The 16,116-nt window shown below is 42.5% G+C and overlaps 1 protein-coding gene across 1 annotated transcript in view; it reads left to right on the top strand.

Moving 5' to 3' along the window:
• LOC144769651 (IgGFc-binding protein-like) overlaps positions 1-16,116 on the top strand; it is a 1,105,637-nt gene that overhangs the window by 146,690 nt on the left and 942,831 nt on the right. The gene's annotated exons all lie outside the window — the stretch shown is intronic.

Below are 16,116 nucleotides of genomic sequence, written 5' to 3'. Positions count from 1 at the left end.
TTGGTGAGCAAAATAACGATAGATTAAGCCCAGATCTGTGACTGGGGGTGAATGTTTTGCCATTGTGCAACATTCTGTCCATCATCTTGTGTGTTTTGCTATTCACCCTATGTGGGAAGGGTATGCCCAGACGTGGGTCTCGTGCTCACTACGCCACTGGAGTCAAGCTATCCTGGCTGAAGATGGCTGATAGCCAGAAACCGGTCCTAGGATGCTTGATTCTGGTCAAGGGAAGACATGGCTTGGCAGTTCGGGCTGGACTGTTCCCTTGAGGCACAGGGTCAAGACTGACTTGCATATGGCCATGTCTGAACTGGGGTGACTTGGTGAGCAAAATAACGATGGATTACTCCCAGATCTGTGACTGGGGGTGAATGTTTTGCCATTGTGCAACATTCCGTCCATCATCTTGTGTGTTTTGCTGTTTTGAAAAACTGGCATACAAAGATTCTTGCTTTAAGACAAATAATGTTCATTTATATTATTTCATTGAAGTTGAAGCTGCTAGGCATGATTTCTGCTCATGTTTAATTTAATAAAATGTTGTCAAAAAAGTAGACTATATGAAACAAAGATACTTTTAAAAAGTGAAGACACACATCACAAATATTTAGTACATATACGACTTAGTGGATCTTAATTTAGGAATAGATTATTACATTCCACTAGTTTACTCATTTGAAATGCAAGCAGACCCCCTTCTCTTACGAAATGGTATACTGGCACATTAATAAAACTACTACAAATGGACACCTTGATTCTCAGAACAAGTCAGTCACCATAATCTCTCAGATTAACAAAGGATCATACAGCTGGGACATGTAATAGTTGACATCTGGGTTCAAAGAAAACAGGCATTGGTGTTGCTGATCTTTAATTGCAAAATACTGAACAATGTAGGGCCTGAGTTATACCTCGGCGGACGGGTTTCTTCCTGACAATGGTGACGAATATCCTGTCTGCAGAAATATAAATACCATTAAATCCTCTGAGATTTTTATTTCGGCTGATGGGTTATCTGTCCCCATTGTGATGGAGTAACCCGTCCGCGATCTAGATCAGGGCCATAATATTGAAAATCGTATCCATGTATACTGATATATTATTGGTGGATAGTGTGTAACCAGGCTTTGGTGTTTTGCATTTCACAGGGCATGTGACCAATTTGAGCCTGCAAAGCTTACTCAGGGTGTCTGTGACTGCTTAGAAAATTAAATAATATTACCAGATTAGTACAGTATACATAAATAAAAAGGCAATATGCAGTTAAAAAAATGATAAGTACATATGAAGGAATTTTAAAGTGGAAGCTAAAAATTAAGTTAGTATCCTCAGACTGATTTGTGGAAATAGTGCAAGTGCATCACAAAGAATATAGTATGGATGGGGTGTGGCCTCCATTAAATGTGTAAATGCTCCAACATTCCCATTAAAATTATAATTTAGTTTTGTAAAATAATTTTCTATTAAATAAAGATTTCATAATTTCTGTATTAGTTTAATGAATGATGGTTTCTGTATTTTTGGTGCATTGTTTTACCTTTGAAACCATCGAAACTGCTTAGGCTAGGGCCTCTAGTGTCCAGTAATGATTCAGTGGGGGTCCCCAGGTTCAAGTAATGATTATGTGGTGTCCATAAAAGTCAAAAGACTAGGAACCACTGTAGAGAGTTCAGACACATAGATCAGCATATTTGTGTCAAATAATGTGTTCCTTTTCTGCAGTGATGACCAAAATAATTTTTTTGACTTTCAGCGTGGAGAATCAGTCATATCCGCAGATTGTTTGAAGAAATGCACATGCCTGTCGGGTACGCTGGGCGTTCAGTGCTCTGAATACGGCTGTGACAGAGGATCAGTGTGCGCTGTTAACAATGGGGTTCGAGATTGTTACATCCAGTACATTCAGTGCACATTTCCACAGGCGACCATTGTCAGGGCAATTGGAAATGTGTCAAGGATCAGTTTTGATCTCAGTCATACGTGCACTGTAACAAATCCATACTATTATACGTTGATGGTGAACTACGATCCGTCCATCCAGCCTGGCGGTATCGTCATTGCTTACATAAAAAAAGGACTTACCATAGAACTGAGGAGCAACCAACAAGTAAAGGTAAGCCAAAGTAGTTGCTGGGAACACATTTGGAAGAGAGTCTTATATCTTACACAGAAAGGGTGGGTGGTACAATTTTGGGGTAAAAAACTGGGATTCATTCGGGAGAATACTGTTAGTTTTGAATAGGTTGTCTCCAATGAGAGAGGTGAAGTGGGAAAGTAGCACTTACACAGGAACTCAAATCAAAGCAGAGATGTTAAGGAGAATACCTTTAAAGAAGTGGGAGCTTGGGGATAGTTTAAAAATGAAATCTAGAATGTCAGAGAATAAAAATAAGTAAGACTTTTTCACTTGTCCTCTCTTTTTCCCTCTTTCTTACATCTTTTCTTTCCCCATTTTTCTTCCCCTTTCTATCTTTGTTTCTTTTCGCCACTCTTTATTTCTTCGTTACCTTTCTTTCTGTTATTCTTACTATATCTCCCTATTTCTGTTCTTTTACCCGTTTTCATAATTTGTATTTGTCCGTCTCCTTAAATGTTGCAGCCCTTAGGCCCCACATTTTAGCTCTGCATGACGTTATTTAGGAGTTTTGGCTGCAAAACTACTAACAATTGAGGCCCAAAAGTAAATGAACAACATTTTAGTGGGACTTAGTTTATTAGCCCAGGTGCTTAGTGCAACCCCCATCTGGTATTGCTAATTTAGTGGGGGGAAAAGGGTCCGCAACCACTACTACTTGACCATTAGATGTGAGCAGTTACCAGCATCAACAGACAAGTGCTCAAGTGAGGCATTACCACAAATCTGGTCAATTCATCACTTTGATGTTTGATCTCCACATGTAAAATGGGTGCTGTCAGGTTTTCACTAATCGTGTGTGCAAGATTTCATTATCAACACTGATGACCACATACATTAAAACATATGGGCCAGTGGTACAAATTGGGAAAAGGGAATGATATTTATAAGAGAGAAAATAGAAAGACTGGACTCCATATTTGTCCCTTATGTGGTAAAGGAAGTTTGCATGTTGTAGTGGATTCTAAAAGACAAACCCCCACATGCATCATCCCGGCCGTTTGCGAATTCCAAATTGCGAAAAATAGCGAATCGCAATTTGGAATTCGCAAAACGGGATGCATGAATATTTTCTCATAATATTTGCGATTCGGTAAAAATCGCATTTTTTACCGAATCGCAAAAAATATGCGAATTCTAATTTGCTAATTCGCATTTCCCATTGATTCCTATGGGCCAAAAGGCCCATAGGAATCAATGGGAATTGCGAATTTGCAAATTAGAATTCGCATAATGTTCATGCATTCCATGGGTGCAGGGGGGGTCCAAAGGACCCCCCCTGCACCCCTGAAATGTATTTTTAAGTGGATGTTTCACACACACATGTCCTAAGGACATGTGTGTCTGTAACATGCAAGTTTAAAAAATGAATTTGTTTGCTTGTTTAAAATTTTTCGCAAATTAACACGAGGATCAACCTCGTGTTAATTTGCACTACCAATTTCACAATTCGCAATTTAAAAAAAAATGATGCATTGCATTTAAGGAATCTCACAAATGCGATTCCTTAAATGGATTCGCATTTTTTAGAAATGCAAAAAAATGCGAATTATGAAAAAAAGTTTGATGCATCCCAAAAATGGTTTTTGCATTCGCAAACGGCCGATTTTTCCGATTCGCTCCGTTTGCGAATGCAAAAACCAATGATGCATGTGCCTGAAAGAGATGCCTTAAGAAGTCGTAGTGGAATATTGCACATAACTGTAAAGGGATATTCCATAGTAATATCTATGTATTTTCTATCTATTGGCAACTTTATAAGCTTTGGTACTTGGAATTTCATGGAAGCTAATCATAAAGAAACAACACAAAGAAACAAAAATGTTTAGCTATATTTATACTTCTCTCTATGTTTAGAATAACTACTTCAATCTGTGTCACTATGGCCCACATGCATCAAGCATTTTTGTAGTCGCAAACGGTGCGATTCCTTAAAATCGGCCGTTTGCGAATGCAAAAGTGCTTTTTGGGATGCATCATGCCATTTTAGAAGTCGCATCTTTTTTACGATTTCTAAAATTGCGATAGCATATAAGAAATCGCAATTGTGCGATTTCTTAAATGCTATGCATCATTACAGAAAAATGTGCGATTTTTAAAATTGGAAGTGCAAATTACCACGAAGTTCAACTTCGTGGTAATTTGCGAAATTGTGTAAAAATGCACAAAAATGCATTTTTTAAACTGTTAAGTTACAGACACACATGTCCTTAGGACATGTGTGTATGTAACTTATGCTGAAAAGTACATTTCATGGGTGCAGGGGGGGGTCATTTTGACCCCCCTCTCCACCCTTGAAATGCATTGACGAATTGCAATTGCACATTGCGAATTCGCAATTCCCATTCATTCCTATGGGCATTTTGGCCCATAGGAATGAATGGAAATTGTGAATTCGCAATTGAAAATTTGCATTTTTAATGCATTTCGGTAAAAATAGCGATTTTTACCGAATTGCAAAAAAAAAAAGAAAAAATTCATGCATAGGCTTTTGCGAATTCTAAATTGCGAATCGTTATTTTTCGCAATTTAGAACTCGCAAAAGCCGATATTGATGCATGTGGGCCCAAATGCTCTTTTGTTGAAGATGAATAAAGTTTCTACTTGACTTCTATAGTATTGGGATATCACGAACATCATTAACATCCAGTGAGTTTGCTTAGCAGTGTATACACAGACTAAAACTGAACAACTTAAACACGACTTATATACATGTGAATTGTCCTCTATGCCATCTACTCTGATACACGTTTGTTTTCAAATCAAACACTTAAAGACATAAATCATAAATCATAATGTTCATACTCAAATGTTCCTAACCAAATCCTATATGAGCTAGAAAGCTCGGAACTGAGGTCTTAATGCTTGAAAACATACAACCACATAGCGAGATCTGGCTGCAGCATCATTGTAACACTACTGCCCAGTAAGGGTGATAAACACCTCAAAAATCCAAGATGCTTTCTTCTCACTAGGGTCCACATTCTACTAGCAAATGCAGTTCATTGCTGGTGCCATAGCATGCAGGGTGCTCCCAACAAGTTTGCACCCTGAAAAAAATCAGCACTCAAACTCTGAAAAACAGGCTGATGGTTCCAAAGTACCGCTTCCTCAAACTCAAACCAGGCTTGATGGTGAGTTTCCTCAGACTCAAACAAGACTTGATGGGGATTGGCATCTCCAGACCCACTTTCCGAAAGCCCCATGTCAACATGATGGTTAAATTGGGGAATTCCCCTCATGGTCCAATTACTAAAGTTCACAGCCACTGTAGCATTAACTAGCACACCATGGTGAGCCGTATGAGAAACTGTTCACATGAGCGATACTGCAAGCATATTAGACAGTCACCCACTGGTTCATCGGACTCTCTCACTTTAAGGGAGTCATAGTACTGGTCAACACTGTTACTGTATTCATTGATTTTAGTGTAATCGCAATCCAGATCAACTTAATAGCCACCCTAATGAACACAATTAAAGTTAACTGTTCCATTGAGTTCGTACGGGCCCAATAAGCCTGCTGATTTTAATGGAGTCACATTCCAGAGTTCCGAAAGTCCCTGAAGACCTGGCTATTCGGCTAATCAACTGGACCCTGCCAGTGCGTGGATACCCTAATTGGTTACAAGAAGCTCTCTACAAATCTACTGATTGATTTTTTGATGGATTTCAAACCAACTGAACAGAGCACATTCCGAATCAACTTAATGGAGCCATTGACGTTAATGGAGTTATGGCCCAAGTCAACTCAATAATACCAAAATTTGACTTGGATCGATTAGAGGGGAAACTCAGTAGCATCGCTGACTTTAATGGTATTTCTTTCTGTTTAGCTCAGTGGCCCATTGATTTAATGTGGACTTTAATGGTGGAAGACAAGGTCATCATCTCTGGGTGGCACCAGACTACAGACTAAGAGCCTGATTTTTGACGCCGCTCAGCACTCCAATGCCTTTTGGCTAGAGTTGCCCTACAGAATTACCATGGTAATGTGTACATACATAACAGGTCAACTCAATAGTGCCACTGAATTTATTACATTCCTGGTCAGCTCACAGTGCACACTCACTCGCTATAGTTGAGTCATTTCTGCTTAACTCAGTGCCCCTAGTAACTTTAAGAAAGTCACATTCCAGCCCAACTCAAAGGACCCAGTCATTTTAATGGAGTCAACTTCCAGGTCATGTCAGTGCTTGCAGTGATGTTAATACAGTCATATTCATTGTCAATTCACTGGATCCACAGCTCCACCAAATAAAATAAAGTTACATTCGAAGTCAACTTAGTGGGCCAACTCACTTTATGGTTCTCTGTAAATGATTGAACATAGGGGCTCAAGATTTTAGGTGGGCTAAACCAAATAAGTTTTATTGTGATGTTAATGACTTTCTTTCATGGTGAAGATGTTATTGTCATTTCTCAAGGTTTAGGGCCCGATTACGACCACCGCCACCAACGCATGTCTGCCCACAGTATTTTGAGTGCGGCGGACAGAATGCCACAGGACCGCCCCATCTGCCAGGATCTAGGATCCTGCTGCAGTGGCACAGTGGTCAGGAACAGTGATATAGTGGCGCTACTGCCAAGCATTTTATGAGTTGCCTGTCCCTCTCCCATTTCATGGCGATGAGCCTGTCATGAAAAGGGTGGTGGAGAGGCCACTAAGGGGGCCCTCACAGATCCGCCTGCCACTCCTGGGTGTGGTGGTGCATGCAGGTGGGGCACATGTTTTGCCCCCCTGCATGGTGTGACATGCACAACATAGTGCATGCCACACCATCAATGAACGTGCAGTCGGCCCTCTCACAACGGCAGTCTGCATGTAAGGTTCTACGATGCGTCTAACAGACCACCGCTGTGAGAGCGCCACAGCACCACCCTGCCCACCATGAATTAAACTCATTATGCAGTGGGCAGCTGCACTACGGGCTTGTTGGTCTTCCTGTTGGTGCGGCAGTGGCGGGCTGATAGGAGGGCCAGCAATATTGTAATCAGGCCCTTAGTTTATATTAGTCTTTCTAGGTAGGGCTCCCACCCTGCAATATTATGCATGCCAGTTCTTGGCTGGCACCCACAGAGAAGTCCATAAGATGTGTTTCTTCTTTTTCCAATGTAGTCTTTTGCCAGTTGTCAATACAATTCCAGTATCAATCTCTGCTGGATTGAGGGTAAGGATAGTTCTAGCAGAATTGCTCATTCATGATTGGCTCTGAACTCCTGTAGTGGAAAATAAGAAGCCTAGTGTCAAGGAGCAGTCTATTTGGCCAGTCAGTCTATATCTCCTCACTTCTGCAAGCTTCATATAGCTCTCCAAACCCTGTGTATGACTGGGGCCTATTCGATCGATTAATTGATCAATATTTCTGGAGCCTCTCATTTGTACATGGTGGCTGAGTTTGTATTGGTTAACTGAGGAAAAATGTTTCCATTCACCCCCACATTCAAATACTACCTCATCCCTTTAACTTTCTTAGCATTTGTCATGACACCGATCAGCCGTGGACCCCACAGTTTAACCCCATATCTCCTCCCTGCCTGTGGCTAGCAAAGATGGCTCCCATCTACTTCTACACCAACCACAAGACCAAACCCTGAGCTGGCTGACACAAGTGCGAAGATGCAAGGCCATGTTCAGTACGGCTTAGTTGCTGAAGGATAGCTGTTAAGCTGTCAGTTTGACCAGCCTGGGCCAATTGTAATGAAAGCCTCAATCCAATTTCCTGGCCCTTCCCAGGAGTCTTTTGTGACTTTACACCCTGGATAAAATTCACGCTCTCTCTAACACAGTGAATCCCCTTGCTCTTTATAGAGAGATTCCTGATCAACTCGGATGCCCCACTGATTTTAATGTGGCCGCATTACAGTTGGGGTCAATTGCATTTAATAGTGACACATGCCTGTTTACCACTGACTTTAATGGAGTAATATCCCTGATTTAGTGAATGACCATACTTACTATAATGGAATTAATTTTTGTTTAGGTCAATGGCCCATTTATTTTAACGTAGACTGTAATGGTGGTAGAAAAACTCACCATCGCCCATCAAGTTGATGACCCCTTTGACTTTAAAGGAATCACATTTTAGATCAGCTTGATGGACACAATTACGAGACATATTTCTGGTCATCAAAGGTTACTTTCAACTCATCACAGTAGGTCCACTACCCCTAATGGATTCACATTTCTGGTAAAGTCACTGACCCTGCTGTCTTTAATGGAGCCACATTCCAAGTGTACTGAAAGATGCAACTCAGTATTGCCACATCAGCACAATGGAAATATTTACTTTAATAATTTCACAATCATGGTCACCTCAGAGAGGCTATTGATTTGAAGGAGTCCCCAGCCAATGACCCCCAAGGATTTTAATGATGTCACATTCCTCATCAACTCAATGAAGTCACATTCCAAGTTATTTAGTAGTGCCATTTACTTTAATGATGTTGCATATATGTCGAGGTAACTCAATGTCACTATTGACATCACACGCTACTCTGATGCGACGCAAGGCAAGCAAAGCTTCCTGCGCCCACCTCTCGGCTCCCGCTCCCTGGTATACCAGGTACTCTGGCCCCTTAGTATGAGCAACTGGGCCGGGACGGGTTTTGGTTAGGCAATGGCAACTTCCGCTCTGAGGTGGGCGGTGTTAGGCCAGTGAGGCTTGCCTTTGTGAGGAGGCCGTAGCCATGCAACTTTGACCCAAGGTTGGTCATTGATTTGCTTCGCTTCGCTTCCTCCTTCTATTTCCGCCCCCATCCCTGCTTTCCTGAAAAATTGAATATTTTTGGTGAGGGGTGAGGGGTTATGCTTGCAATGCTAGAACCGGCAAGGGTGTAGGAAGTTGTGTATACTCCTGGTGCCCATTTTCTGTTTTCAGACACCAGTGTTAATGGCAGGGACACTTCAAAGACATATTATATATATGCACTGAAATTGCTGGTAAGATTTTGTACTAACTCCTGGCTCCTAGACCAATGGTTTCGAACTCTTAACTGCCCAAAACTCCTGCAGGGCTCCTAGTGGTCGAGCCCAGGATAGAAGCTAAAGGCAAAAAGCTCAGTTTCCCTTCGTCTCCCCAGTGTTTGTAGTAGTGTGGGGGAGTGAGGTGTGGCCATAGCGTTGAGGTTCCTTCCCCAGTAGCCTGCATTAGACCAGTGTGGCTTGCTTCTCTGGGGAGGTCTACACGCCGTGATCCACCTTTTGGCTACTACTCTCCTGGTTGAGCGCAACAGAGGTGCGAGGACAGGAGTAGATTTGAAGCTCCTGAAGTTGCGGAGGCTGGATTGGGCCACAGAGATTGGCTCTTTATACACCATATTAATATTGTCACAGTTTGAGCATTGTTTTGGGAATTTTGGAAATCTTAAAATCACACAGGAGGAAATTTAAATTCCTCAATCGTGAAATCGCAAAGTTTGCGAAATCCAGAGTGAAATAAATAATGACAGCAAGAAAGTTGAGATTGGGTCATTTGCTTCAGGCAGCACCTGCTCAAAGACTAAATCAAACCCTTTCCAAAACAAAGATTCTCATGTTACACTGCTGAAAGGGAAACATCAGATATTCAGCCAATGAGAAAAGCAAATGTAGAAACATCATCAAGCAGAAAGAAATGTATTGTCTGAATGGAATGTGGAGCCTAATGTTCTTACTAATGTTGGTGTTAATGGTGATCCTGATGGTGTTACTTCGCATTTTGGAGAAGGTGATGTCATGGGGGGAACTGTCGGTATCTCAGAAGGTTCCTGTACAGTGCTCTGGGGGTATAAATAGCTCTCCCTCCCATCTGACATCTTAAGGTCACCCTCTACCTGTATCAATGATAGCAATTGAAGATCATATATACCTATTCAAGAACTTACCTGCCCTTTGTTAGTCGAGGACGTCCAGGATGAGGATTTTACCTTACCAGATTTGGATAAAGACCTTTTTAGGAGATATGCCTAACATGATATTAGTAAGATTGTAGAGACTATTGATATAACAGCTGTGATAGCCCCTGTAATTATTCAGTAGCACACTTCAAATAATCCCTCATTGATATCTCATCTTTCTGTGTACCCTTATTTTGCTATAAGTGGCTCAGATAGTGTGCGGAAATAAAAGCAGTAAAGCTCATATAGAAAATAATATGTCTAAAGATACATCTCAGCGAAATGTCTGGGCTCCCTTTATAGGGCCACTGGGAGAAGAAATGTTACACTTCTATTGAAGGTTTTTTGTGCTAAGATTCCTGCCTCCTTGTTGTATGGTACAGAACTAATTGATGTATCAAAGTGGGGCTTTCTAAACAAAGTGGAAAGTCAAATTCTTAGGAGCCTAGCCTCAGTCAATCCAGCATTTTCTGTGGCCACCTTAGGCTAGAATTTGGATTGAGAAGCACCTGGTCACAGGGCCTCGCAGAGGTAGTGCGTTGGGTCATGGGTGTGGCAAATAGTGACCATGGTACCCTCGAGTTCTGATTGCAAAAAATACATTTTAGAAGGTCTAAAAATTCATTAATCTATAGAATTGTTATGATTGCGAAAGATTTGTTGCAATTAGACAAGCCTTCGATTTTTACTTTGACACAGCACTAATTAAAAAGCTACATTGAAACAGGACATAAGTTTCCATATGGACAGGGAAACTTACACTTTTGAGAAGGTTAACCATCTAGCGGTTGATCCCTGTTCGATAAATAAAGTACAGACTTATATTTCATGGAATCTGCTGCATGGAGTGCGCCATTTTAGTTACTATAAAGACAGGGCATGCTCCCTTTAAAACCCCTTCTGGCTAAATGATACGTTCATCAGCCATCTGTTCCATGTGCAACAATGGTCCTCAAGCTATTAACCAAGTGTTATTTATCTATCCTGCTTTATTATGCGAGCGGAAATGGCTGAGGCCCATATATTGACAGCTATCTATCCTCTCAGCCTCAGCATTATTACCATCACTTTATGATCCTCATAATGAAATATTTTGTCATTGAATGTATATTTTTTTAAGTGACTTTTAAAATAATATGAAGGTGCATCTGTCTGTAGGGTGTAGAGGCTAATATTTGTTTACGTGGTAAATTTTTATCTTTAATGAGTTCGCCATTTGTATTGTTTGATTGTATTTTTGTGGCATATAAATTACTTTTCACTATATATATTTTTTTTAAAACCTTTCACTGATGGCATTTAAGTCACTTTTCGCTCTGCATAACATGTTGCTGATTTTTAGAATACTGTCAAATGAAAGTTTTATGAACCTTAGATATTATTTAAGATTCTACGATCTCATGAGGGCGTGGGATATTTTATTAAATGTATTTATTTGTAATTTAGAATTTCTTCTTATTTACAAACAGTAAGTTTGTGAATATAGATGACCCCCTTTTGGAGTTCCGTGATTATAAATAAAATAACTCTTTAAGCTTGACTATAATAAAGTCATTTTCTTGGGAAACCCTATCTCACCACTGACTTTAATGGACTCATGTTTTCGAATAACTCAATAGACACCACAGAATTTAATGGAGACACATTTCTGATCAACTGTTTGGTCCCACTAACATTAATTTAGTCACATTCTTGTTCAGCACCACCCCCAACTTTAATTCACATTCCTGTTGGACTTCATGGGCTTACTCCCTTAATTGAGTCACATTGCAAGAAAATATATTTGGCTAAGTCAATAGTCCCAAAACGTTAACAAAGTCATATGCAAGGCCAACTCAATTAAGTCTTTCACTTGAATGGAGTGAAAGTGCAGGTCAACTCAGTGGCCTTACTGTTTTTAATGAGTGGCATTTCAAATCAATTTGTTGAACGCAAACACTTTAACCAAGTTACATTTTATGTCAATCTCTATCTTCACTAAATATTAATGGAGAAATACAACAAGTTGCCTCAAGGGACCCAGTCAATTTAAGAAATTTACACTCCAGGTCAATTCGATGGAACCTTTCAATTTAAAGGGCTCACATTTCAATTCAACTCAGTGGAGCCCCGTGAATGAATGTACAGGTTTCTGTTCAACTAAGTAGCCTCACTGACCTTGATGTGATGTTGACTTTAATTGAGATGCATTGCCAGTGACCTCAGCTGACCCTCTCACTTAAGTAAAACCATGTTCCTGAGCAACCATACGGCTCCTACTTAATGGAATCACATATGGGTCAAATAAATGGAGCCACTGTGGTAATGTAATCACATCCAATGTCAGTTCAGTAGGCCATTGATTACATTCAGTCATAGTCCGAAGCAACTCAGTGGTATAAGATCATTAATCAGCTTGGTGGTTCAAATTTCAGTGATGTAACACATATGTGATCACATCACTGGGCCTACTGACTTTAATGGAGTTGTATTCCAGATCATCCTAGGAGTTCTATTTATTAAAAAAGAGGCATAGTCCAGGTCAACCCTGTGAGCCCATCAACTTTAATGATATCACATTCCAGGTAAACATACTTCGGGTCAAGTCAATGGCCTACATGAAATAAAAAATACAAATATGTATAAATGTAGTTAAGTTTCATTACTGTTCAACTCATAAGACCCACTCACTTTATTGGAGTCACTGCTGTTCATCTTATTTGCCACAGTGAATTTAGTGGAGTGACATTACGCCGACTACCTATATACACCTCCATACTCAAAGTCTTCAGAGTACCCCAAGAATCGTACCTGAGCCCCACCCTGGTCTGTATCTACATGATGCCCCTCACAGACGTCAGTAGATCCCATGGACTCAACATAATCTTCTAAGCTGATGATACTCAACTCATCCTCTCACTCACAGAGGACCCCGCCAATAGCAAAACCAACTTCTGCAATGCCAAGACTGACGTAGTCAAATGGATGAGACAACTGCCTCAAACTGCGACAAAACAGAAGTACAGATCTTTCTTAGGACACCTCTGCATGGGACCACAGCTGGTGGCCAGCAGATCAGGGGCCAACACCCACTCCAATCAATCAATCAGTCAATCAGGCAGGGGAACATAAAGCGTGGCTGCTCACCTGTGAGTGACTCAAGACGTTGGGGAGGTGGGGCTGCTGATCACCTTAGGGGGTTGGGAACTTGAGGTCCTTCTTGCATGCAACCTGGGCATCATCCTCAATAGCCAACTGACCATGAAATGTCAAGGCAACACTGTCACCGCTTCCTGCTTCCACACTCTTTGCATACTGCACAGATTCTTTAGATGGTCCCCAATCAACACGAGGAAGACCGTCACAGGAGCCCTCGTCACCAGCCACCTCGACTCTTGAAATGCTCTTTAAGCCAGAATTTCCACCCAGATCCTCAGAAGACTTTAGACTATTCAGAACACTGAGGTCCAACTCATCCTTGACCTCCCCAAACTCACCAACATCACCCCCCAACTCAGAAACCTCCACTCGCTGCCCATCTAGAAGAGATACCAATACAAGATTCTCACCCACTCTAATGAGGCCCTACACATCCAAGGACCACCCTACATCAACCATCAACTGACCTTCCACCGACCTGAAAGACACTTGCATTCTGATTCTCTCGCCCTCGCACACATCCTCTGCATCTATCGCAGCTGATGCGGGAAACGTTCCTTTACCTACATCGCCACCAATGCCCTGCCACTCCACCCTTGGAACAGAACCATCCTTGGCGGACTTCAGAGAGAAACTCAAGACCTGGCTCTTCAACACAGAAACAGCAACCTCAGCACCTAGATACCCTTAGGGGTGACAGAGTAGCGCTATACAAATGTCAACTGATTGATTGATTGATTAAATTTAATGGAGTCACTATACTTGTCAGCTCAATGACCATCCTAATTTTAATGGAGTTATATTCCAGGCCAACTCAATGGACACAGTCACTTTAACGGAGTTGCATTCCAGGTCAACGTCATAGCACCATTACTATAATGAAGTGATATTCACGGTTAGCTCACTGGACCCACTGGCTTTTATGGGGTCGAATTTATGTTCAAGCCAATGACCCTGTTGACTTTGCAATGGTTTGGTTTGGGGCATCTGCCACTCTGACCATCGTTAGCTTGGCAGGATCAGGAATATGGTCAATCAATGTTTTGCGAATAAAGAAGGACAAGGCCGGTTTACCCCACAACAAAGACTTTGATGTATTTCCTCGCATTCAGTTGAAAAAGGACCAGAACACCACTGGGGCACCTCGGGATAGGAGGACACCACCTATCTTCCCATCATCTCTTCTTTGAAGGCACATCAAACAGAAGGCCCCTGAAATAGTCGAGGTTGGCACGGATGATAGCTTGGTTTATGCAGTCAAGGGAACCAGAATCAACACTAAGGTTTACTGTTCTTTATTGAGAACATGATAATCAGTGCACAAACTTAACTATCCTCCTATTTCCGGCACAAAAACAGGGACCATGTGTGGAAAAAAAAAGGGTGGCACTACCAACCAGAATATAAGATCCTTAAGTATTGCCCGGCGGTGTCGCCTCTTGAACCCACAAAGAAGTTAAACTATTGAAGAGGCAGGCGCTGGAGACTGGAAGGCAGGAAACAAGGTTTTTATTCTCTCCGGAGGAGAACACAACAAAACGGGCAGAAGGTATCGTTCTGAGGTGCTCTAACTGCATCCCTGAGGCCTGGCCTCTTATACACAAGTTTATCTCTTTATTGCATGTAACACATTCTCGTCGATACTTTGATGTACGGAAAGACATCCTCAGAATCCCCCCTTCCCAGCCCGTTCCCACGCAAGGTTACAGTGGAAGTCCCCGCCCCGTTCACAACAGGTGATGATCATCGCGCAGCTGGATATTCCGCCGATTCACGGAGTGTGTGGGGTTCGATCGGATCTCGTAGGGCGGGGGGCTTTGATCAACCCGGGGATCCCTTGCTGGGGGGAAACTTTCTATTGTACGGGGAGGGGCAAGGAACAGTATCGGCAGAGCTGGGTGTCGGCCTGGGAACGAGGAAGACGAACGGGCACACGGGGAAAAGGGGTTTGCATCAAAGGGCCGGGGATCATAAATGGGAAGAAGGGAGGTGTCGCGCTGGGAACAGGACGAGGGCCTGGGGCAGAGCAGCGCTGAAGAGGGGTTTTATGATTCGCGGCAGGTGCAGGCAGGGGGGTTGTCAGTATGCGGGGGATGCCGGCGAAGCTAGGAGGGGGAGAGAGGCGCGCTGGCTCTCGGCGGGAGCAGGGACGCCATGGTGTTCAAAATGGCGGCTGTTTTACGCGCACAAAAAGGTTAAGGAGAGCAAGAGGGCGCCGATAATGTTGACGGTCTCAGTCCAGCTTTCAACAGTCCCCCCTTTTCAACATATCTAGCCACCTTGCTTTACTCAATGTCAATTTTCATCAAATTTCTAACTTCGGTATCATACAATGCTCTCATATGTTCGCTTCCAATGTCCACAGTTTTGGGAAAAATGCAACTCGCACATAGAGAACACATAGGTGGCAGACATTGAATTCCTAAGCATAGGCCACATATTACAACTACGGGAATCATGATAATGGTGAGCAGTCTCCAGCCCCAGCTTTTGACGGTGTCCCAGAACCAACCACCAAGCGACCATTCTTCTTGCTCTTGGTGAACTTCCGAAGAGAGTCTGTGAAGATGTTCGATGGCTTTGTACACTGAGGGTGAGTTGTCCGGTATGTATGTGCAACAGCTGGACCCAATAATGCGGCATGCTCCTCCACGGTCCGCCAGAACCACATCTAGAACGAGGCGGTTCTGAAGAGCCACCAAACGGACCGCTTGGAGCTCGGCAGTGTTGTTGGCAAAGATGCCCGCTGTGATGTTCATGGTCGTCTCGACTGCCTGAGTCAAATGTCGGATGGCACGGCTGTTTGCCATCGGGCCCCAGAGGGGGACGAGTCCTTTCATAGCATCGAGGAACTGCGCCCCTGTCGAGTCGGCTTGTTCAATGTCTTTGGCTCGTTTTTGCCTGTGGTGGTTCGCTGGGGCTACATAAGTCGGAGGAAGGACGAAGGAGATGTAGCAAGTACCC

The sequence above is a fragment of the Lissotriton helveticus genome, chromosome 7 (genome assembly GCF_964261635.1).
Source record: "Lissotriton helveticus chromosome 7, aLisHel1.1, whole genome shotgun sequence".
NCBI classification, from domain to species: domain Eukaryota; kingdom Metazoa; phylum Chordata; class Amphibia; order Caudata; family Salamandridae; genus Lissotriton; species Lissotriton helveticus.
This window is presented reverse-complemented; position numbering and strand designations above follow the sequence as displayed.